The 23,916-nt window shown below is 29.7% G+C and overlaps 4 non-coding genes across 4 annotated transcripts; 2 read left to right on the top strand and 2 right to left on the bottom strand.

Annotated features, from left to right (window-relative positions):
- Nucleotides 1-4,365: 4,365 nt before the first annotated feature.
- On the bottom strand, nucleotides 4,366-4,591 carry LOC113864105. The gene has a single exon (XR_003504709.1). It is a non-coding gene; the product is annotated as a small nucleolar RNA U3 (small nucleolar RNA).
- Nucleotides 4,592-5,412: 821 nt separating this feature from the next.
- Nucleotides 5,413-5,608, top strand: LOC113864044. Its single transcript, XR_003504651.1, has one exon. It is a non-coding gene; the product is annotated as a U2 spliceosomal RNA (small nuclear RNA).
- A 3,275-nt stretch (nucleotides 5,609-8,883) lies between these two features.
- Nucleotides 8,884-9,109, bottom strand: LOC113864106. Its single transcript, XR_003504710.1, has one exon. It is a non-coding gene; the product is annotated as a small nucleolar RNA U3 (small nucleolar RNA).
- A 2,376-nt stretch (nucleotides 9,110-11,485) lies between these two features.
- Nucleotides 11,486-11,682, top strand: LOC113864056. Its single transcript, XR_003504662.1, has one exon. It is a non-coding gene; the product is annotated as a U2 spliceosomal RNA (small nuclear RNA).
- The last annotated feature ends 12,234 nt before the right edge of the window (nucleotides 11,683-23,916 follow it).

Below are 23,916 nucleotides of genomic sequence, written 5' to 3'. Positions count from 1 at the left end.
CTCTCTCTCTCTTTATTTTCTTATAGCACTGTGGCACTGTCTTGATCCAACCAAAGAGGCTTAAATTTGTAGTTATAGGTAAAGTATGGCAGCCATCTATTTTCTTTTCTTTTCTCAGACTTTCCTGTTACTATGGCATTCTCCAATATGCCAGCCAAACTCCCTTTGATGGTAAAACGATTATCATGTGTATTTTCTCGACACGCGTTAATTGAAATTGCGAATATGCATCCTTCTAGTCTTCATTTTTTCTCCATGGCAAGAACATGCATCGATTAATGCCAAAACATAGTGATGAAGCTAACACAACTTATAGAATTAGCAGTTACCAAAATTGTTGTGTTACAAGTTATGAAGGGGTTGAGAGATACATTGCACCGTCCAATAGATAGAAATCCTCTACCCCATTCATTTCATGTCTCGTTCCATGTCCTTCCAATAAATAGTTCAAGTGTCATTTTTCATTGGGATGTATTCGAATAAATAGTTTAATTAAATGCTTATTTAATAAATTATTATTACATAAAAATATATAAGCTATATTTAATTATAAAATTTATTAGAATAAGTTAAAAAAATATTTTAATAAATTATAAAAAAACTTATTAAAATAAGTTAAGATGAGATTACAAAAATTTAAATTCTTTTCAAAAACTTTTTTGAAAACCTTCTTAAAAGAAAAGAAAGAAGAGCATACAAAAAAAAAATGTGATTTATATTTTTATATAATATAGTTGTTTTTTATTGAAAAAAATATTTATATGTGTTAAAAAAATTGATTACATCTATTTAATATTTTATGCATTTATAATAAAATTCATCATCACACTTAATTCATAACTATTAAAAATTGTAAAAAGTAACAGTAGACCAAATTATGAGAGTTAAATATATTTATTTCATAATTATTAATATTAAAAATTAAAGTATCATTTTATTTATAAATTTATATGAAATATATAATTATGCATTTCAATTTATAGTAAAGTTAATATATTATTTGATGTTATATTAATGTTTTTACATATATTTATTGATTCAGAATTATTTTATTAATAAATAAATATTTTAAAATATATATCTAAAACAAAAATAATTAATATAAATTCACATAAATCAGAAATAAAATTAAAATTTATATTTATTTTTATTTATTAATTTATAAGTAATATATATAATTAAGCATTTCAACTTATAACGAAGTTAATATATTACTTAATGCAATATTAATACTATCATGTAATTAATTATATACAATTTTATAAAATGTATTTTTTTTTCATGTGTATCTTATTTACTTTTATTATAATTATTAAGTGTCAGATTTATTAAAAATAATTTTATTTTTAATAAATTTATAAAATCATACTTTTATCTCAATTATTAAATTTAATTTATCATTTATTTTTATATTTTATTGTTCTAATATATAATAATTTTATGCAACATATTTTATATATTTAAATTAAATTTTATAAATAAAATAAACCCGTGTGTCACCGGTATTATAACTGGTTAGAGCAATTGAGTGAAGAAAATAAACTCTAACTTGTATTAATATCTCATTTAAACTTAATCATCGCTTAATTAAAGAATTACCAATGTTTATGCTATAAATGCAATTTGACCTGATATAATGTTTTTACAATAACTAAATGACAATACATAAACTATGAAATAAATATACAATATAATTTGCTTTTAAACTTATACTTGCCAAGTTATTTGAGTGAGAACCAGTAAATATTAGAAAGCATAACTTTTAACAAATGATTTATTTAATGAAAAGGAAAGAAAAAGCTAAAAAGGTCAATTTTTCATCTTTTAAGAAAAGAAAAGACTTAAAAATGAGTTTTTCTTATCTTTTATCTTTAACAAAAATTAAAATAAGTAATTTTGTTTAAAAATTTGATAAAATACTTAAAATATTGTTTAAAAATTTTATTCTGATAAGCATAGTCCACTACTCAATGCAAGCCAACTCAACTCAAGTCTTAACACTGTCCTTTTTGTACTTGGTTTGCACTTTGTTGGACAAATGTATTGACACTCTAAATTTCATTGCAATGTTAGTAATATACTATTAGCTTAATTATGTTTTTGATCCCTATAAATATAGACATTTTTGTGATTAGTCCCTACAAATATTTTTGTTAGGAAGTGATCCTTATAAAATAGAAAATTAAGAAATGATCCCTATCGTCAACCCCTTTCTGTTGAGTGCTGAGCTAACTAACATAACGACACATAACTATCTTAAGACTTTACGTGACATGCCACATCATTAATTAATTATTATTTTTATTTAAAATTAAAATGTACAAATAAACCCCTAAACTTATTTTATATAATTACATACACGTCTTTCTAATTTTCTTTCTTTCTTCACGACAGTCCCTCCCTCCCCCCCCTCCCCCTCATTATTAATTGGATTCCTTACACAACTAAGTCCCAAATTTGATGTTTCGTAAAAAGGTTGGACTGGTCCTGCCTGGTGCTTCTATGGCCCTACTATGTTTTAGAACCAAATGTCTTGGGCTATGAATCCATTGTCCACTGCCGCTGCAAAGCAAGATCTTCATAAGGTCAATACTGAAAGGGCCCAAAGCCATTACTTGGCTTTATATATAATATTATAATCACAACGAATGAGTTCTTTTGTTGAGCGAAAAAAATGATAAGCTTGTTTAAGACTCGATATTTGGGAATACATTCTAGTTCAATTTGCAAAGAGAAAGCATGAAAAACACAAAGGGAAGACTTGAGCTTAATTCTTCTTCTTCAATCAACTCCTCTCCTGCAGCCCCACCTCCCCCACCCCTAACCTCTACCACCACCCTCACTCATCATCTATTAACACACCCTTGAAAAAGATACACTAGCGCACCACAAGAATTTGGAATTATAGCTCAACTTTATATTAAATTAAAACATTTAACATTGCCTTTCCACTAAATTAACCCTAATGTTATTGCCCTCTACCATTCCAGGGAAACCCCAACCCAATCTCTCTATTCCAAAGCTCATGTCTTCAAACCTATGTCCAAGCCTAAGGGGTGTTGTTCAACAACGAAGTAAGCTCCCACAAACGTTCACATTTTGTTTGACGTCACTATCAACTCCACCCCCAAACCCTTGTGTTGCCGCCATAGGGGCCATTGCCAGCAAGGGGTGCTCCTGCGCCGACATCACGACGGAGGAGGATGAAGAGGCGGCAGCGTGGTGGGTGCGAGAGCGCTTTGCGTTCTTCCGGCTACCGCTGCCGACGAGGATGTTCCAGAGGGTGCCGCCGTGAGTCCAGTATCGGCGGCAGGACTTGCAAAAATGGCGGGGTTGGAAGTAGTTGTAGTAGCAGAACTTGGTGTTGGTGGAGTCATAGCGTGGGCACGGTAGGTTCTCTTACTCTAGCGGAGGTGGAGCTCTGGTAGAGTTCTAAGACGGATGGGGAAGGGAAAGGGAAAAAGGTTGTAGATGGAGGGAGAGGGGAAGAGAGGGACTGCGGAGGTGAAAGAAAGAAACTTAGAAGGTTATTTATGCAATTATATAAAATTATTCAGGAGTTTATTTGTAAATTTTAATTTTAAATAAAAAATAAAAAATGATATGGCATGCCATGTAAGATGTGACTGAGCTTCAAAATGGCCACGTGACACCACATGGAGTGCTGAGCTGACTTTTCGTTAGCTAACTCAGCACTTAACAGAAGAGGGATTAACAGCAGGGACCAATTTCAAAATTACCAACTTTAGAAGTATCACTTCTTAACAAAAATATTTGTAGGGACTAATTACAAAAACACCTATATTTATAGAGACTAAAAATATAATTAAGCTTATACTATTTAACATATATTTTATTTGTTAAATTTTATTAAAAATTAAAAAAATATATAAAAGAGAAATATCAATTTAGAAATGAAAAAATGTATAATTCATGTAATGTAATTTTTAATAACTTTTAACCAATAATAAAGAGTGTATTACAAAAAATATGAAATGCATTGTTAACTTTAAAAAAAAAAAATTTATAGCATAACTGCTCTTTAAGTGTTATCTTAGTAATGTTGACAATATTTTTCTTTCAAAATTATGCTTAGTATTTTATTAATAATAATATTTATATGATATGTATTTTATCTTACATTATATAATAGAATTAATTTAAAATATATTGATAATATAAAAGTAAGTCTACTTTATAAATTGTCATATTGTTGAATTTTGTTTTACTTTTGTAATACATAGTTAAAGCGTTATTTGATAATAGACATCATTATAAATTTATATAATAAAAGGCGAAAATATGGACCGTGAAAAGCCTACCGGAGAGTAAAATTAAAATTAAGAAAAGTAAAATTTTTGGTTGGGTCTGTCAGACAACCGAGTGACAATCCCAGGCAGAAGATTCTGTCTGAGAACGATCCTCTACAGCTCAAGATGAGCCTTCTCCTAAGAGTGGGTTCACCGAGCCGTTAATCACGCTCTGATCACACGGTCATGATTCATCCACCAGACGTAGGTTCCTGTCTCCTTAGAACTCAAGGAAACAGAGGTACGAGCCTATAGAACAGATCCTGTTCAAGTAAGGTCGTAACCGTTCGATTCACGCTTAATATTATAAAGGCTTGTCTCTAATTAAACCTGTTCGATGTGGGCTTAATATAAGTTGGTGTCAGTGTCAGAATGGTAACAATCTTGTGGCTTTTTGATACAGAATGGCAGTTTGATTCTCATGGTGTGTGAATCTTGGAGGAGTTTGAACAAGAAGATTAATTTTGTTTGAGAGTTCAGAACTTGAAACCCAGTAGAACTAAAACTAAAATTGAGGGGTAAATCGGTAAAACTTTGTGGCAAGTGTTTGTTACAGCATTGTGGGTTCTCCGTACAAAACCATGCCCAATCCGAAAATGAATGCAAACAATAATTGTCCTCGATTGAGATCATTAAAAAAACTTAACGCAACCTAGTGAATTGGTTTTTTTGAATTTAATAATCATTATACTTTATTTATACATAGATTTTGTTGTTTGATAATTTATTTAAGTAGGTTGATCTATCTGCGGTTGTTAACATTGGCATATTCAATAAAATATTGTATAACAATTTTTATCAAGGTGAAGATTACTAATAAACTCCGATGAATTATGTTTATTAAGACTTACAATGGCTGCACTCAAGCTTCTTATTCAATTAGTTCTCAAATCTCGATAGACAAGGGTTTAGGGATTCATTGGCTTTATAATATGAAAAGTGAAAACAAGTGCTCTGTCATTTACACTTTCCTCATATTTTGACAATCAGTGTTTGTGTATTTCTCTTGTCATTGTAATACTTTACAGTCCCACACTTAAGAAGCATGAAATAGTAATACTTCAACCAGCTATAAAATGAATAATTTCTTCCTTTCAAAAGCATACCTTTCTCGGCCTTTTGGCTAAGATCAAGTGTAGTATCTGTTCTTATCAGTTTAATATCTGATAGGTGAACCATTGGCTCACATGATATTAAATTTATTTTTGAAGGGAGAGTACCCTTAAACGTAGCTTGCTAATGGGGGTTCTCATGCATCACCATGCCTTGCACTACAGCGTGGACATGGTGCATCCCACCCAATTCAGTTTAAATAATTTATTTTCAACAATCTATATTCAAGAAGAGTCTCCTACAATGTGTATTTGGGAGTATGAGATCCCCTTCAGAATCTTGCCTTTGCATCTGACAGCGTGCAGGAATTTAGGTCCCCTATATTTGTTTGGGAATGCTTAACTTTTGTGAAGCCCTTTTTTGATTTTTTCAAAAGCTAAGTTGGTAAAAACAATATCCTTCTATTAATCCTCTTGAGAAACAAGTTCAACCATAATTGCATGTATTTTCACAACTGTAGAAAATTCAATTACCAAATTGTTAATTGCTCTAGATAACACTGTCCACTGTACAAACAGAACTTTAAGGGCTGCCAAAGTTAATAACTGTTCTAGATTGGCTCATTAAACATAAATGGTCCATCAAAGTTAATGCTCTAGGAGATTGGTTGGAAATCTATGCCAGAACCGCAATGTCAGTTAAGTGCCTCAGTATCGTAAGGCAATGCCAAACGGATTTAGTTGTGAAAACTGAAAATTGGAACAATGCCCCTTTTGAAGTACAAGATAACAAAGGAATGTTTGTGGGGATTTGCTCAAGATAGCTCATGTGATATTCCAGAAATTTATGTTGTCAGACTATAAATATAGCCCCCTCTTGTGCTTAATTTTAATTACAGGTTTGGTAGTGTACTAGAAGACCAATATTCAATTTTAGGAAGGTAGAATTGTTCTATTTATGAGATGCAATTGCACCAAAAGATGCATACTATGTACAGATACATCAAAGACTATTCTGAAAATATCCGAACAAATTAGCAGTCTAATATCAGCACTCTTCAAGATATTATCTTTGTCCTGCCCTTCTGTTTTCAATGCTTAACAAGTGGTCTTCTTTTGGATCAATTTGTAGGATTTCTATTCATTGGAGAATCTTCAATATCAGGATAAATAATTATATATAGGAAACATTTTTAGGGCATACAAAAAGTATAACATTTCCCCTTTCTTTTGAAATTTGAAAGGGTTATGAGTAAATTAAAAAAATAGATGAGACAGCTACTCTATCAGCTCAGATCCGCATAGGAACAATGGAATTGTGGTCTGGGTGTTGCCAGCCCTGGGTTGGGTGCCTTGTGGTCCTACTCATTTATGAAATGTCTGTTTCAATCTATATTGAGGATGGAAAATTATCCCAATTTCTTTCAAAATCTTTAGTTTGTTTCCATCATTTCTAATCACGCCACAATGCAATTTTGTCATTAGTCTAAAAGCATTTGCTTCGTTCAAGGGAACTGGCGTTACTTTAGAGGTTGCAGTAGTATGCAGTTATGATAATTGATACCTGATATCAACGGATTCCAACTATATATATAGTTTTAAATTGTTAAATATAATTAAGATGTGTATAAATTAAGGTAGTTCACATATTTTTGTTGAAATATATATTATTAAAATAAAAAAATGATTTTCTAAAAGCTTAATAGATAAGGCTTTAGTCTCATAAGATTACAAACCAGTTGTTAACAGGCAGCTTAACATGCTAATATAGTAAGATTCCCTTAACAGGGCATTGGCATGTGATTTCCCTATCAGCATACTTTGATGTTGATAGATGTTACCGGTTGACGATTATAATGCTAAACCAACATGAGAATTAAATCATTCACGATTAATAGGATGGGAAGCGTAATTAAAAGGACGATGACCGTTAGTTATAACATACGGTTCACGTCATAATCTTATTTGTATTCACCTAATGCCGTCTAATTATCATGAAATATAACTCTTCTCTTAACACATTGTTGCCCGAACTCAACAAAGTAAGCCATTTGCGTGAAAAATGAAAAGAAACAGGTAACTTTTTTTAATATTGCCACCCACTCGATGAATTGAGATAATCTCTTCATTCCCTTCCCAATTTTTTTGGGTACATATATATTTTAATCTTGCTATGTAACCGTAATGAGGTAATATGCACCTTCTAATATGTGCATAAATCATCATTCAACTCGCATCTCCCATTTTGGCTATTGAAAACCAACGTGATTATTTCATCATCGTTCTTCCCCTTATATCACCCATAAAGTGATATTAAAGAAGAAAATAAGACACTCATCCTCTCCTCATCAAACTTAATGTTTAAGTAGTTTATGAAATCATAAACTACTAAGCTTTCAGATGGGCTAACCTTTGGATGCTTGTATTGGCTAATGAACATATATATTTGGCTTTAAAGGTGAAGTTGCCAACTGCCTGCACTATTGGCTAGAGGATTGATGGTTCAAGTCAAGCTCACCACCAAAATGAAAATCAATGCTAATGAATATGATAAACAGCTTGTGGACTAACCGATCCATGAATATTTTATGATTTTCTTCAATTGGAATTGACTCATTCTTTCCATTAAATAAAGAAAAAATGTAACACTTCACATGGGAGTTGAGGATAACCTCACCAATATTAATCTAGTCAGACAGAGCGTGCCGAAAACAGAAGGCATGATATTTAGTTCCACTTTATAATAACATGATTTTTTGCATCCAAATTTTAATATTTACCTTACTTTTTTTTAGAGGTTAACTTTGATACGTTGTTCATACATATTATATTATTAACGAATCAAAATGACTTTAAATTAATGATCTTTTATTTATTTGAACACTAAATTTAACTTTGAAAATCAGTAAAGCTAAAAGAAACTGAACAATTTTAAAAAATAAATAAAATTGACATTAGTTCATATGCTAACAAGTGTGTTAGGAATGTTCGTTGCAAGAGTGTCTGAATTTAAAATGAAATAAAATGTTTAACAGCATTACTCAAAGCCAAAAAATATTATAGTTTAATTTAGACAAATTTCTCATTAAGTACAAAGACAAAAATAAGAAAGTAAAATGAATAAAATTTTACTTATAATTTAATATCAACTTATGTGTTTCTATTTTTTAGAAGTATACTTATTTAATTTTAAAAAAAATTAAAATATATGTTAATTTTAACAGAAAAAGTTTATTTGTATTATCTTTTATTTTCTTCTCTTATAAGTAGTTATCTAAGATTTTTCTTAATATGGCTTACGTATATTTAGTTTAACTTATTTCGGATTATAAAAAAAAAAAAACTGTTTGTAAAATAAAATGAATAGTTTTGCGTAAATTGAGGAGGCCTGGGTGCATGACTTATTTTCATTTTTGGATAAAAAGGAAAGGCAAAATAGTCGTTTATCGTATATGGTACCTGAAAAATGGTTATGAAGTTAACGCCATATTCTGCTCAACTCAAAATGAAAAAGCAATTTTAGTCTGTCAGACAACCGAATGACCATCCCAGGCAGATGAATCTGTCTGAGAACGATCCTCTGCAGCCCAGGATGAGCCTTTTCCTAAGAAAGGGTTCACCGAGCCAATAATCACGCTCTGATCAAACGGTCTTGATTCATCCACCGGACGTAGGTTCCTGTCTCCTTAGAACTCAAGGAAACAGAGGTACGAGCCTATAGAACAGATCCTGTTCAAGTAAGGTCGTGACAGCATGTTTCATTCTTAACAATATAAACCCTTTTCTTTATCTAAATCCATTCAATGTGGGACTATGTTCATGTTGGTGTCGGTGCCGGTGTCAGTGTCAGATTAGTAACGTAGTTGTGACTTTTGTTACAGGATGACGGTGTGATTATCATGGTGTATGTAAGAATTCTTAGGGGAATTTGAACTGCAAGATTTATTGTGTATAGAGTTCAGAACTTGAAACCTGTGGAACATGGACAAAATTTGAGTGGTAAATTAGGAAGACATTGTTGCTAGTATTGGTTACAGCATTGTGGGTTCACTACACAAATCCGAAAATGAATGGAAACAATAATTGTCTTTGATTGTTTGTGATCATTAAAAAAACCGAGCCCAACATGTTCCCAGCCATGATATCCAATTAGTAACTAATGTCTCAGTGCACATGAAAATAGTATATTCAATGAGGTAGTATAACTATAACTAATTCTAGCAAGAAGGTGAGTTACTAATCAAATTCGAAGAATTATGTTATTTAGACTTACAATGGCTGCAATCATGCCGCTTAATTCCATAATAGCTATCACTTTTCTTGAAATATCAACGATGAATCAAGAGAATGAATAGAACCATTTGCAACTTTGTTAATGTACAAAGGGAAAATAATCTTATGGCTTATGAGATGATGGACCATCTTTTGGGCACCAAAAAGTAAATTACATGAAAAGGAAAATTGCATAATAAAATAAAACTACTTTTAATTAATAAAAAATTGACACGGTTAATTGACCGTTGTGACCCTTAAACTTTGTTTGAGAATTTAATAAGGAAGAGGAAAGAAGACTCTTTTTTTTATGTTTCATATTAATTGAGAGTCGTGTTTTTTGATTTTGTTTGAAAATTTAATGAAAAAGTGAAAATGAGAAATCCTAAAAGGAAAATAGATGATTAATTATTAAAATGACTCTTATTCTTTTTTGTTAATTTTTAAAAAAGGTCGAAAATTGTTTTTATTTTTTCAAAAAAATCCTAAAAAATAAATAATTTGTCTTCTATCTAAAAATTAATACTTTTGAATTTATATTTCTAATTTCGTTCTCTTTATTTTTAATAATTGTCTTCTAAATTAATATCTTCAAAATTATTTTTCAAGTTTCTCTCTCTAAAATTAATTTTATAATTATTAAATGGTTTCGTAGAAAAAGGTCTTGAATGGCAATTCAAGGCATCTCACACCTACAATGATGTATAATGTCTCTACTGTCTTCTGAAATTATGTGTGAATGTGAACATTCGAAAATCTTTACTTTAGAGAAATTTAAAAAAAAAAAACTTAATGAGAGTTTTGGAGGGTAAAGGAAAATCTCCAAATCCTTTTCTCCATTTTTCTTAAACTTTCAAACAAGGATTGATTTCAAATAAACAATTTTCTTCCCTTCCTTCTCATTTTAAACAAAGCTTTAAGCATGCTGACAAGGGCTTGATTTCTAGTTATGTGTATAGGAAAGACTTTGTTAAAAGAGACAAATTCACTTCAGTGATCCCTATTCCTTAGTCTTCAGTTGTCGACTACTGGAGGATTAGTGGGGGTTGAGTTGTAGACTTGATTATTCCTATACCATTTTTATATTGTTATATACTTATATTAACCTCAACTGCTACATTGTTGCCTTTTTTTTTTCTAATCATCTAATAAAAACAAAATTTAACTATAAAGCTTAGAAAAATAAACTCCCAAGATAGTGTACTTAAGATGCATAAATAAAAAAAAATAAAAATATTACAATCAAGAGGCTCCTTATGAACCATTTAAACTAACATGTTAGCATAATAACACATGCATGATAGATTTAGGTGCAAAATGACACCTTGAATGAAATATACTCTCTGAATTCTTTTTTCATTTGTTAATAACTTATCATGAACAACTTTCCAAAAAAACAATTCAATTTTTGGAGGACCACGTCACTTTCAAGTCAATTTAAACAATCAAACACCTGACTAGTAAAAAACTCACCATTCTTTGCAGTTAAAGATCAACCAAAAACATCATTCACAACTCCAAAATTAGGTGAGATGAACATGAGACATCTATATTTGTATTATCTCTTGGATGTGCCTCCATCCTATTGTTCCTCTTGGATAAAAGTTGTTCCTAAACATTAAACAAGTCAAATTAATTTCATTTATTTTTCAAGAGATAGGCAGAGGAGTTTGGGGTTCCATTGGCTTTATAAGATGAAAACCAGTTCTCTGCCGTTTACAAATTACCCATTTTATTTTAACAATCAGTCTTGTTTATTTGTCTCCTCTTTGTTAAGTCCCACACAGAAGAAGTATGAACCAATAATGCTTAAGCCAGCTATAAAATGAATCATCAGTTATCTTGCTAAGCATACCTTTCTCGGCCTTTTGGCTAAGATCAAGTGTAGTATCTGTTCTTATCAGTTTAATATCTGATACGTGAACCATTGGTTTACATGATATTAAATTTATTTTTTAGGGAGAGGACCCTTCATTGTAGCTTGCTACTGGTGTGTCCTCGTGCATCGCCCCTGCCTTGCACTACAGCATGGGGCAGGTGCATCCCACCCAATTCAGTTCAAGTTCTTTGTGATTTGTATTTAATTAATCTTATTTTAATTACAATATTCCATGTTTAAGTCATTTCGGTGAATTTGTAGTATGTACTTCTCTTGTTTTTAGATTATAATGTTCCCACTTTAATTGGTCCTATTTTTATTAGCTTCCTATACTCGCCTCCGGCAACAATGTCATTGAAATTCAAGTTTTTCTTACTATTCTATGTCCTTGCAATTATATTCTTAAGTGGTATGGTGATGAGAGATGCATGAACTATTTGATTGTATGAAGTATTACATCCTCTGTAGACTGAAAGGATCACAGATTCAATGTTCATCTATCCCTTAGAAGATGTGATGTGTTTCCTTTTCATCTTTCTAACATGTAGGCACTCGAGCACTTTCCATAAACTTTTAACAATTGTTCGACCAAATACTCCAATAAAATTCTCAACTGGTAAACATAGCATCATAAAATTATATTTAATATGCTATTCAGGATACCAGTCTATTGATAACAATAGAGATCGTATAAAATTATAAAATTCAACAAAATGAACATTCAAATTAACTGTTAACTAAAGTAGGTCTCTTCTTCAATTCAAGTTCGATAGGTGTGGACTTGAATCCGATATATGATGTGAATTAAGCTTAAAAATTCACGTCCAGTTTTAAGATGGCATGCCCAAAATTTGGTTAGTCCATCTGGGCAAACAAGTTTTTGAGATTAAAAACCTAAATACGATAAAAAGGGATAGGTAATGGTAGAATATTAACAACTTCATGTAAATAGGGAGATATTTGTTTTAAGAAAAGGAAAATCTATGGGATCCTGCAACTGCAATAAGTTAGTATTTTACTTTTTTATTCCTGATATTTTCTTTCTTTTTGATGGGTATGTATGATTTGTGGCTATAATATCTCGATTATCTTTTAAAATTTTCCGTACTTTCAGGTACTATTAAGATTATACTTCTTTCTAGATTTGTATTGATTACTTGACAGGGAGCTGAAGGTGTTTTAAAATATTAGGCTTCTTGATTACTCATTGTCACTAGAGCATTATGTAAGAGTTTTCTATCATATCATAACATTATAATCCTGTCGCTTAAAATAAACTGTACCTTTTCTTCATTTCATATTTTCCCTATATTTCAGCTGAAATGATGTCTATCTCAAGTAAAAGAAATGGAGGGGAAAAACGCAATTGAGTAGGGTCATTATCTTTTCTTAAAATGAAGTTAAATCATTAAGCTTTGAGATGGTCTGATCCTAATAATTCTCACCATAAGCATGGTTTGCTGGTTAAACTTTATAGGTCATACCTGAATGGTGCAATCCATACATGTCAAAGCTACTAATATTCAATGAGTTAGCCTTGCCTACTTTTATGATCTGATGATGGGATTTTTCTGAATGAGATGAGTCACATCTGCTCATAGAAAAGATAAACGTGCTCATATCAATATTGTGCTTAAGATTTAAGACATGGTTCTGGAAAAATACAGTGATATGGGTTCACAAAAATAATTAGTCATGTCTCATGCAAAATGCACAACAAAAAAGCTTATGTCTGTGATGCTGTTGGTGATTCTAAACCTTCAACCTCTTAGGATTTGTGCATTACTAGAAATTCTGAAAGACAATACAAGTTCTTTTTAAAGACCTGAGCATGAACAAGATAGGTCCCACACAAGCATGTCTACACACACAGCAGAGACATCTGGCGACACTGGTTTTTGGTTCAAGTGGTCTTTAATAGTGCACTTGGTTCCTGATCTCAGACAGCCAATCATGAGCTTTCTCAGCATTTATTGCATTGGTTTCCTAAGTGTGTGTTTGATGCATAAACATTTTTAATATCAAGATGTTCTTAGGAATGGGCCATTGGCCATTGATATTCATGCCTAGCTTATAATCAAAGGAACAAACTTCAAGAGAGCAGAAGGAAATGATAATAGCACCCCTATGACAAGTGCTCTTGATATTTTTTTCTGTATAAAAAATTGTATGTATTGGACAGATATTTAGCTGATAGTTTCCCCAAATAGTATCTGATGGATGTGTTCTCAAAGGATCGCGCACAGTTTGGTATCCATACGATGGAAAGATTTTACAACCGAAATCTAACAAGTTTGATGATGATTTTAGGAAAAATAAGTAATCGTTTAAAAAAAACAAAATTATTAAGCTGTGAAAAATAAGAAATTATCTATCTAAAATTAACTAAACTAAATTCCATTTATCCTTAGTGGCAGTGAGCTTTAGCACATTCATCGTGTCTTTGCATCGGGTGTAGACCATTTTCAAGTTTATCATGTTGGACCTTCTAATTCCGGATTACATAGTCATACAAATTTACACATAAACCATACAAAAAATTTTATACTGAAATACAATCTAAACTAACTAAATTGTAAACACTCCTATGACTTCTATAGCCCATCAAATCTACGGATAAATATTTTATTACATTAAAAAATATAAAAAAATAATCTTTTATAAAAGATTATTACTTTTAAATATTTTAAATTAGTCTCAAAAATAAGTTTTATCGCTCATAGTAGTTTTATCTAGCTGAAAGAGGATTATCTCTAATAGAATATACATACGATATAAACTAAAAAACTAGTTCTAAGACAACCGTTTATAAAAAAGCATACAAGAAAGAAATGTCATATCAAAGCAAATAGCTTAAGTTCAAGTGTTTGGTCAATGAAACAAGAATTTGGTTCAAATCTTATAAAACTTATCCAAATTTTAACTTATTTTCGCCCCTAGTTTCATACGAGAATATCTAATTCTTTTCTAAGTAGTGATAAAAGCTTCAACCATTCTGATGTTAGTATGTTATTAACTATTATGGTTGAGTTGAACTAAATTCTTGTTGACTATTTAGTTTTAGCTACTTTGTTCACTTAGTTAAATCGTTATTCTTACATTAATTAAACTTATTGAGAATATATATATTATGAGAATAATTGCTAGTGTTATAATTTTCAATAGTTTAATTAAATAATATTTTTGTACTTTTATATTTTTAATTAGATATAGGAAACTCAATTGGTCATACACCAATTAAACAAGTGATTTACTAATTCTATCTATGTTGATATAGGTTGGGTTCTATGCAAGATTCCTAATCAACTCAAATACCCGATGTTAAATCCAAATAGTCTATTATACACCTACTAACTTTAAAAATAATAGTAAGTTGTACATTTTGGTATATTATAAAATAATTAATTATAATTTGCCAAGATACTAAAAAAAAATTAAGTGGGTTATATCGTTTTTAAGAGTATATTAGTAAATTAAAATATCCATGAAATTTATTATAAGAAAATGTTTAGTTTTTGTGTTTTACTTATGTCTTATATATATATATATATATATATATATATATATATATAATTTATTTTTAAAATTTTTTAAAAAAACATTGTCGCAGATCTTTTTAAATTACATCATATTTAACTTCAAATCACTTTTTTTTTTAATCCTAGTACTGGGCAACGTCATTTTGCATTATATTTTCACACCCTGCAACATTAACAAATTCATTGATTTTTTTTTTTAACGATGTTTACTATTAGGATAAATTTTAGCATATTTTATAAATTTTTGGGATAAAAAAAAATAGTGTGCCAAAATTTAAACCTAAAAGATATTAAAAAGTAATTAGAGCTGACAAAATAAGCTACCTGATCTAATTCAAGCCTGTAAAAATAGTACTTAAATGGGTAAAGGATAATTTTTTTGCAAATTTTTACGGGATTATCTGGCATTAGGCTAGATAAGATAAAAAGCTCAAATTTAATTCGAATTTAAGATGTAAAATTCAAGGCTTATAATTCATGAACAGGCCCACGTTGACAGTTTAAGCGTACTCCTTGGACAAATCACTTAGACCCAACATGGTTAGTTCACTCACAACCTCTTATCTTCATTGGGCCCAATTTCTACATACACTTCAACACAAAAAGATTACAACAATAGATCATCATACTAATTACGATTACAACAGTACCATAATATTTGACAATTATGTCACGCTACCACATCACCTGCACTCATGCATTCTATAACCAACAATATTTCACTTGATAAGGTATCAATTCTCTATTGTTATTCTCCCAATACAACATATTTACCCAACTTTAGAATGACTTTACAGGCACATAACTCTTTGAGCTCACAAAAGAAACACTAAATCATAAAATATTTTCTAGACTATAACCGAGTTAATTTCTAGTGTCTTAATTAATATTTATCAGTTTGAACAAGTTTAGTCAATAGAAATAATGTTTTTATTTGCTTTCTCATTTTTAATATTTTTTAAATAAGTTCCCAAGAATACTTTTTTAATTCTCAAATGATTTCTCTGTTGATAATTTATTTTTTATTATTTACTTACATAATATTTGAGTTGTCTCATATAATATGACCAAAAAAACCATTAACATCAGTGATATGATCTCGGCATATTAATGCTCTTACATTTCCAAATCTTAATATAAAAACTCCCTACCCTATAATCTAAAGCTTCATTTAAAAAATATGAAGAATCCATTGTTAATAATACATTTTATATATATCATATTCTAGTCAATGTATATAAGTTAATTCAAATGCTCTGTAACAAAAAATAACAAAACAAATAATAAGTAAGAAGAGGGACAAAATAAAAATTGTAAACTTTTAGAAAATTCAAATTAAATTCACACGATGTACAAGACATGATAGACGAAAACTACAAAGTAACAATTATATTCATGTCAAACAGGTATTTGTGTCTACTAATTATATATATATATATATATATATATATATATATATATAGTGAAAGAAATGTTATAATTAATAATTAAATAAATAACGATACTTTATTATGTATGTACTGATTCATGCTAAGTTTTAAGACATTAATTATCGCTTGTGTTTTATACTTATTTTATAGATAGATGGTCTATATGCTTGTAATCTTTTTGGCGTGTTGTCCATGTTTATGCCTACACTCAACGATTCAAATCAACTAGTATGTAATTACATCTTTTTAAATCTGATCAAATGTGACAAGAAGTACATGGATAAGAAAATTGCCTCTAGTCTAGAGTGCAGATAACCTGATTCATATAGCAAAGGAATCTCATTTGACCTCAAAAGCTGATTGTTCTGGCTCCATGTTGGAAAAATGCATTCAGACAAATCCTCTATTTTCCCATCTCTTATCTGAGGCTAAACAGCTGACAGGGTTAAGCTTGTTCACATAGATAAACGTAAGGAAGGGTAAGTTTGATTTTCCCATAAAGGAATATATATAGTCTAAGATCAACAAAGTAGAGGAGAGGGTAACAAGGTAAATAAAAGGCTCAGCAACGTAAGCAAGACTTTGTAACATGGGAGACAAAAACGAAGTTGATATGACAAGACACCACCGACCTTGTCTCCCCAATCCACCTCTCATCACTGCCATTCTTTCAATTCAATTAGAAGGTTGATGCATGCATGGCACTTCTTTCCTGTTCAAGGGTTTTAAGGATTAATTCAGTACTTCACTCTTTGTGTTGTCAAGTCTCACTACACATTAGGAAACACAACCAGTTACCTTATATTGTTAAATCTGTGTTTATATGCCAATAACTGACCTTACAACATCATCAGTGTGTTCATCAGATCGTGCTTGACTAGTCATCATTTTGTACAAAATTGTTGATTTCCGCGCAGGAGGGAATTCAATCGTGCTCAATTTCATGATCCATTGGATTTGGGTTTGCACCTTTCACAATTCCTAGTTAAGACTAAAAGAAGGGAATCTCTTCTTACTTCTATTCATAATCTGTGAATAAATCTAAAGCCAGGTATGAGTCAATGACCCACCAGAAGAAAGAAGCCTTCAATGCATGTTAAAGTGTCGAATTTGAAGTTATTATTCGAATGGATATAATCAGTACACTTTTTTTTGGGTGCAACCAAGCATATGAATTACTCAAATAATGGAAGATCCACTACTGTTTCTGTAAATTTTGTTGAATTTAGGGGCGTATCACGTAAAATCCATACTTGTTATTATAATAATCTTATATTTTAAAAATAATAAATCATGTCAAAATTAATAATCATTATAATATGAAATAAAAACAATACTCACTTAATATATTTATGCGTTTATACAACTTTTTTAACATTAATTTTATGTTTTTACACACACACACACACACACACACACACACACACACACACACACACACACATATATATATATATATATATATATATATATATATATATATATCACCTACATAATTAAATTAGAATTATACTATTTATACAGTATTATTTTATTTCACACTATTTTCCTTCTTACTTTTTTATATCTGTCTTTATTGTATAAAAATATATACGAATGAAATATAATTCTTATTGAACAATATATGCAAAATATTCCTCACCGCCTGCCAGTTTATTTAATTCTTGCTTTTCTTGAATGATTTCATATCATCGCAAAATACAGGTAAAGTCCAGTCTTTCCTATTTTGGGACATCAAAAGCATTGTGCTTTGTAAAAGAGATTGGGAAAAGATAATATAATTACCTCCAATAAATTGCAAAGAAAAGATTCATTGTGGCCTGTGTCTGGCAAGAAAGGTCCAGTGTCAAGTCAGCAAAATATTAGAATCTCTTAATAAAGATGTATGATGTTGATTGCTATAATTAGGATATTTGAACAGTAAGATATTTCACTATATTTGTTTTCTGTTTTCATAGTTTTTTTTATAAATATTGTAAATAATGATTTATCCATATTACGAATATCAAGTCAAGCAAAGTTACTGCGGTAAAATATATTATATATATTTTTAATTATGTATACTTGTTTATAAAACATATTTTTTTTAAAAAAATTGTGATGCCTAATAAGATATTTTATATTTTTCATAAAAAATTATTGTATTTTTGCATTTATCTAATAGATAAAGTTGGTGAAAACATAAATTAAATTGAATAAAAAAATGATTTAATAGTAGAATTAAGTAAATATATTAAATAAAAATAAAATTATCATAATCAGAATATTTTTAAAAAATATTAAAAATTAACTAATTTTAATTATTTTTATTGATTTTCGGAATTTATTTAAATGTATTTTATTAAAATGATCAGAAAAGGCATTTTAAGGGCATGATTGGTTCAATTGAAAATGGAATTTATAGGAATTAAAAAATTTCTCTTCCTATTAAATGTGCTATATGCTTGAAATTGATTTCAACCATTAATTTTATATCATCACGCAAGTTTTGTTAGAATTTTTTATTAATATTTTATAGGCTACTGTATTGCTGACGAAATCACATAAATTGAATCAGCTGGACAAGCATGATGATAATTAATTTATGTCGGAATTTTGAAGAATAAAAATAAAAAGAAAAACTATTTTGGGATTATAATAATAATTCGTAAAGACGATGACTTTAAAAATATTAATACATTATATATGTGTTAAATTTCTCGCGATGGGAGTATTAAATATCTATCACATATTTTTTTTAATTATTAATGACTGTGGCATATATTTCTCAACGTAAATATTGATGTTGTGTTATTTATTTTTGATTAAATATTGAAAGCATTTAACTAAAATTGTGAGGGTAGGGTGGAATTCAGTTTCATGATGCAGAGTGATTTTTTTTTTCATGTTTTATTTTAATTTAATTTATTAATTGTAAAGGAAAATGTTATAATTTACCCAAAAATAGTGGTAAAAAAGTTCATAATTAATAAACCAAACTAAAAATAACAAACAAAAATTAAAAAAAATAAAATTGAAAAAAAAAAATCAGAAGATTAAATGTATGCATTTTTCAACTTTTTTATAATAACTTATTACATTTTGAACATTTTCTCTTTCCCATATTGGATTCAAGTAATTGTTAAGAATAGAATTAACTTTCTTCTCAAAAATAATTTTTTATAAGTTAAAAGCATAATCAATTTTATAAACTACAGTACTTTTTTTTTATTGAAATAGACTATATAAACTACATTATTTAATTATAGTTAGATGCTATAGTTAAATACTATATAAACTATATAAATACTTAAGAACATAATATTCTTTCAACAAGAATGACAAAGTATAAAACCTATTTTTCTACTGTTATAGCAAAAAAAAATTATGTTAAAGGGAAATTACCGTATGCTAAAATCAGAACAAATTAACAACAGCAACGCTTCAACGACAGCACAGCTTAGATCGTATTACTTAACCTTTTATTCAACAGTTGGTTGGTGTCACCAAATTCAAAATACTACTTATCTTTCCATATAATTCCCAGAAGCGTATGTTTGTGTGTAATTTTTAGTGTCTGCACACTCACATGCATAATCATTAGGCATCCTAATCACACATAATTTAATATCAAATAACATAACTTTTGCAATGATTCATCAATTAACTTTATAAGAAATAAGAACAACAAAGATAAAGACACTTTTCAGCTAAACCCAGTAAGTTTGTTTACGTCTCTGCCTTCTGATAATAGCTGTTCCCTCCTATCCCTTTTCTAAAAGCTCCCTGAAACTTTGGGGTCGATTTTGCTTCTTTAAATACTATTAGGTAAAAGAATATCATGTTCCAAAAGCCGTGGACAAGCTTCAAACAACATGTAATGTCACCTACTCATCTATTACTTTCATATTTTGATAAGCTCGTATCTTTCTTTAAGCTCCAAAAGACAATAAAGTTGGTCTTAAACTTCTATTTGACTCATTGAAGCTAAAAAACAATTCCATTCTAATATGCTTTTTCCGCACCATAGATTAAAATAGAATCGTAATCAGTTATAAAGGTAAAAAGGGGGGCCATAATTTCAAGGATTAGGCGTGTGCGAGAAGATTCTGTGACGTGGCAAATCATGCAAAGTTGTTTGCTTAACTGGTCAGGCGATCATTTCTCATCTGTATACTGATACTGATATATGTTGGAAGTTGATATGCAAATCAAGCGGAGAGATATGTATAGAATCTAAGTTAGGGAGAAAAAGTAAATTAAATTTAACAATTCATTTTGTAAGAATTATAACTTGTATATGCTTTAAAAAGTTGAAGAGAAAGGAGTTGAGACCCACTTTACATACCCTTCTCTAATTTAGTTTATTCCTTACAACTGAGAGAAAACAATTAATGATCAATTAACACATTGCTATTTAGTACAAGATCTCTATGAAACTAATATCTATCAATCAAGATGTGGGCTCCAAGTTTACAGTAAGAGACCAACACATGCTAGTATGAATTTTGTGTTAACACTTTGACTAAGGAACATATAATTACAATTAATGAATACTTAAATCATTGTAAAAATAATAATATTAATTCCCTTTGGTGTCAACATTTGTACATTAACTTGACCGTATATAAACTCCTTTGTGACAACCCTTGGAGAACTAATGAGCGTCTTTAACTCCCTCTAAAAACTTTATTAATTAATAATTTAATATTAAATTAGCTTTCATTAATATAAGTTTTTTTAACAGAAATTATATTATTAATATATAGATATTGTGTATTTATATAAAATGTTAGCATAATATTTTTTTTAGAAAAAAAAATATATTGATAAAATACTTCTTAATTCTTGATAATTAATTTTTATTTATTGTCAAATGACAACTTTTTATGGTGAAAATTAACATAACATGGAGAGAGCCTCCTTCTTGAAAATGTTATAGTCTATACACCATGATGTCAAACATTTTAAAGGATAAGCCCGTAGATTCTAGATTTCTTCCTTCTAGTAGTAGTTTGGGCATAAAAGTATTTAATGTTAGAATTCTAAATTTCATCCTTTGTTCTCTTGACTTTTAATATCATAGTATCTCCTATTTGGAAAGGATCATTATACTCCTACTGACGATCTCTTTGAAGATTGATGAGGCCTAGGAAACTGTGTAGTCATAAGATCGTCTAATCAACCCATTCAAGGCAAGTTTCCATCTTTTTATGCTGAGAAACATTCCCTATTACTTCATAAAGTGAGTGTATTCTTTTGATAAGTCATCATTTTCCCATATTATCAAGGGTGAAATTGCGGGAATTATAATGTCTTATTGCAAATCTTATTTTGATTTTCACCCATATTTCCCTGTTTTGTTACAGGATTGATAATATCGTAGAAATATTAAAGAAACATGTAGTTTTAAAGTAGTTTAGATCCCTTAAGCCTCACTCATATTCCATGTATCAAAGAAACTTTCTCATAGACGTCAACACATGAGAGATCGAAGGAACGCAAAAAGGGTTTTTCTCTAGCCTCAGAAGATTTACACAATCCTAACCACTACATAAGTGATGATATTTGTCCAAACAATTGGGGAGACAAGTCATTATGATATCTACATAGATCGAGTCTTGAGCATTGTCTATGCCGTTGCTTATCTGCTTTATCTGTATCTAAATGTTTGGAGATGAAGTAGTAACCATTGACATTGTGATTAAATGGTATCTTCCATGTCACTCTTGTCTAGGACTTGCTTGAAATGATTGGCTTTGATATATTAAAAGAAGTTCCTTGTTACTAGGAGGCTAGATCTAACAAAATTGACACATCACATAAAAAAAAATGTTAATAATGTGTTCGCAAGAACACTCTGTGGAAAATTAATCTAGAAAATATGAGACAAAATTCAGTATGGATTAAAAATTCACAATAATATATTTCGGGATAGGAATTATTTTATCTAAAATTGATATTGAATCTAAAACATGTGGGTAATTCATATCAAATTCATGTAAAATCCGCACAAAATTGCGAGTTTCTAGAAGTATAATTAGGCAATTAAAAACGCTAAATCCTTTTTAGTTGCAATCCCTGACATTTTATTTGTTACATGTGATTCAGGGAGGAGGGATTTGCCATGACAGAAAGGATGAGAAAAAACAAACTTTAGCTGATTGGGTCTCTTTGTCATGTAGTAGAGGAAATGAAATAAGAGCTTGGGCATATACTTTTATTTTCTTTGCTCCATTCCATGATTATCTAGTTGAGACAATAAACCACGTTTGCCCACTTTGCCCCTTTACCTCTTTCGTGTTGGGTAAAAAATAGTACTTAAGGACAATTTTGTCATTCACAAATTTGTAATCTTTCTTCATTTTTCTACTCGACTATAAAGGAGAAAGAAATTTCATTTTTCTTCTTTTATTTTATCTTCTCTTTAGTTTTGTTCCTCTTATTTCTTCATTTCTATCTTTTCCTTTCTTTTTCTTCATAATCTTTTCTCATTTCCAAACGAAGTGTCGAAGAGAACCACTGATTCAAATCTATTTTTTCAAAAGCAATTACTAAATACTGAAATCAGATCAGCTTGTGTGACTCAACCAATTTTAACCAACCAATTCTTCATGAGTTGGTTTAGCGAAACAAATTTTAAAAAATTGGCGAGGTTTTCGCTACAATCCCATATTCTCCAAGAGAGGAATCGGTTTTGATTCCTTGAAGAATGGTTAATCAACTGATCAAGTGACTCAAGTGTTTTTTCTTTTTCTTTTCTGATGCAAGTGAAACCAACAATTTTTTATTTGAAAAATTGTATTTTCACACTCTTTTTTTCTTAATTACATTCATTCATTACCATCTCTTTCTTTATATCTCTCTTCTTGTTCTATTACGTAAATCTTTTACTCTCTCTCTCTCAAGAATGATCAAGTAAAACGAATTTTAAAAGACCGTCTTTTGGGTTAATTACAAAGCCAACCTCTAAAAGAGAATCAAAGAAAAACTAAAGAAAGAAAGGATATATATATATATATATATATATATATATTGGACAAGATCTAATCTGTGGCGACTATGAATCTTAATTAACTAATGGAAAAGATTCCAACTTCCAATTGCTTTTCCTGCAAATATTTGGAAGAGAGAATTTTACTCTCACAGTTTCTTATGTTGTATGATTAAGATGCGAGGGTAGCCTATCAAGTGAAGTCACCTGAACTTCAAATCGCCCTTTTTTTTAACAAGTTTGGATTCTAAAAGTAAAAAATTTAGGGGAATGCAACAGATGATCTGATTCTCAACGATAAGATCATTATGGTTGTATTGGTACCAAATTATCTTGAAAGAAGGAACGCTGAATATTGTAAGAAACTTGCTTAAACAAGAATAAACTTAAGCAAAGGTGAATGAAGTTGACACAATTAAAGTTGAGCCTTTATTAATTTAGTCAAAACTCAATTCTTATGA

This window comes from Abrus precatorius, unplaced genomic scaffold (genome assembly GCF_003935025.1).
Source record: "Abrus precatorius isolate BTA unplaced genomic scaffold, Abrus_2018 Scaffold3, whole genome shotgun sequence".
NCBI classification, from domain to species: domain Eukaryota; kingdom Viridiplantae; phylum Streptophyta; class Magnoliopsida; order Fabales; family Fabaceae; genus Abrus; species Abrus precatorius.
The sequence above is the reverse complement of the archived record's forward strand: the minus strand, read 5'-3'. Positions and strand labels throughout refer to the sequence as shown.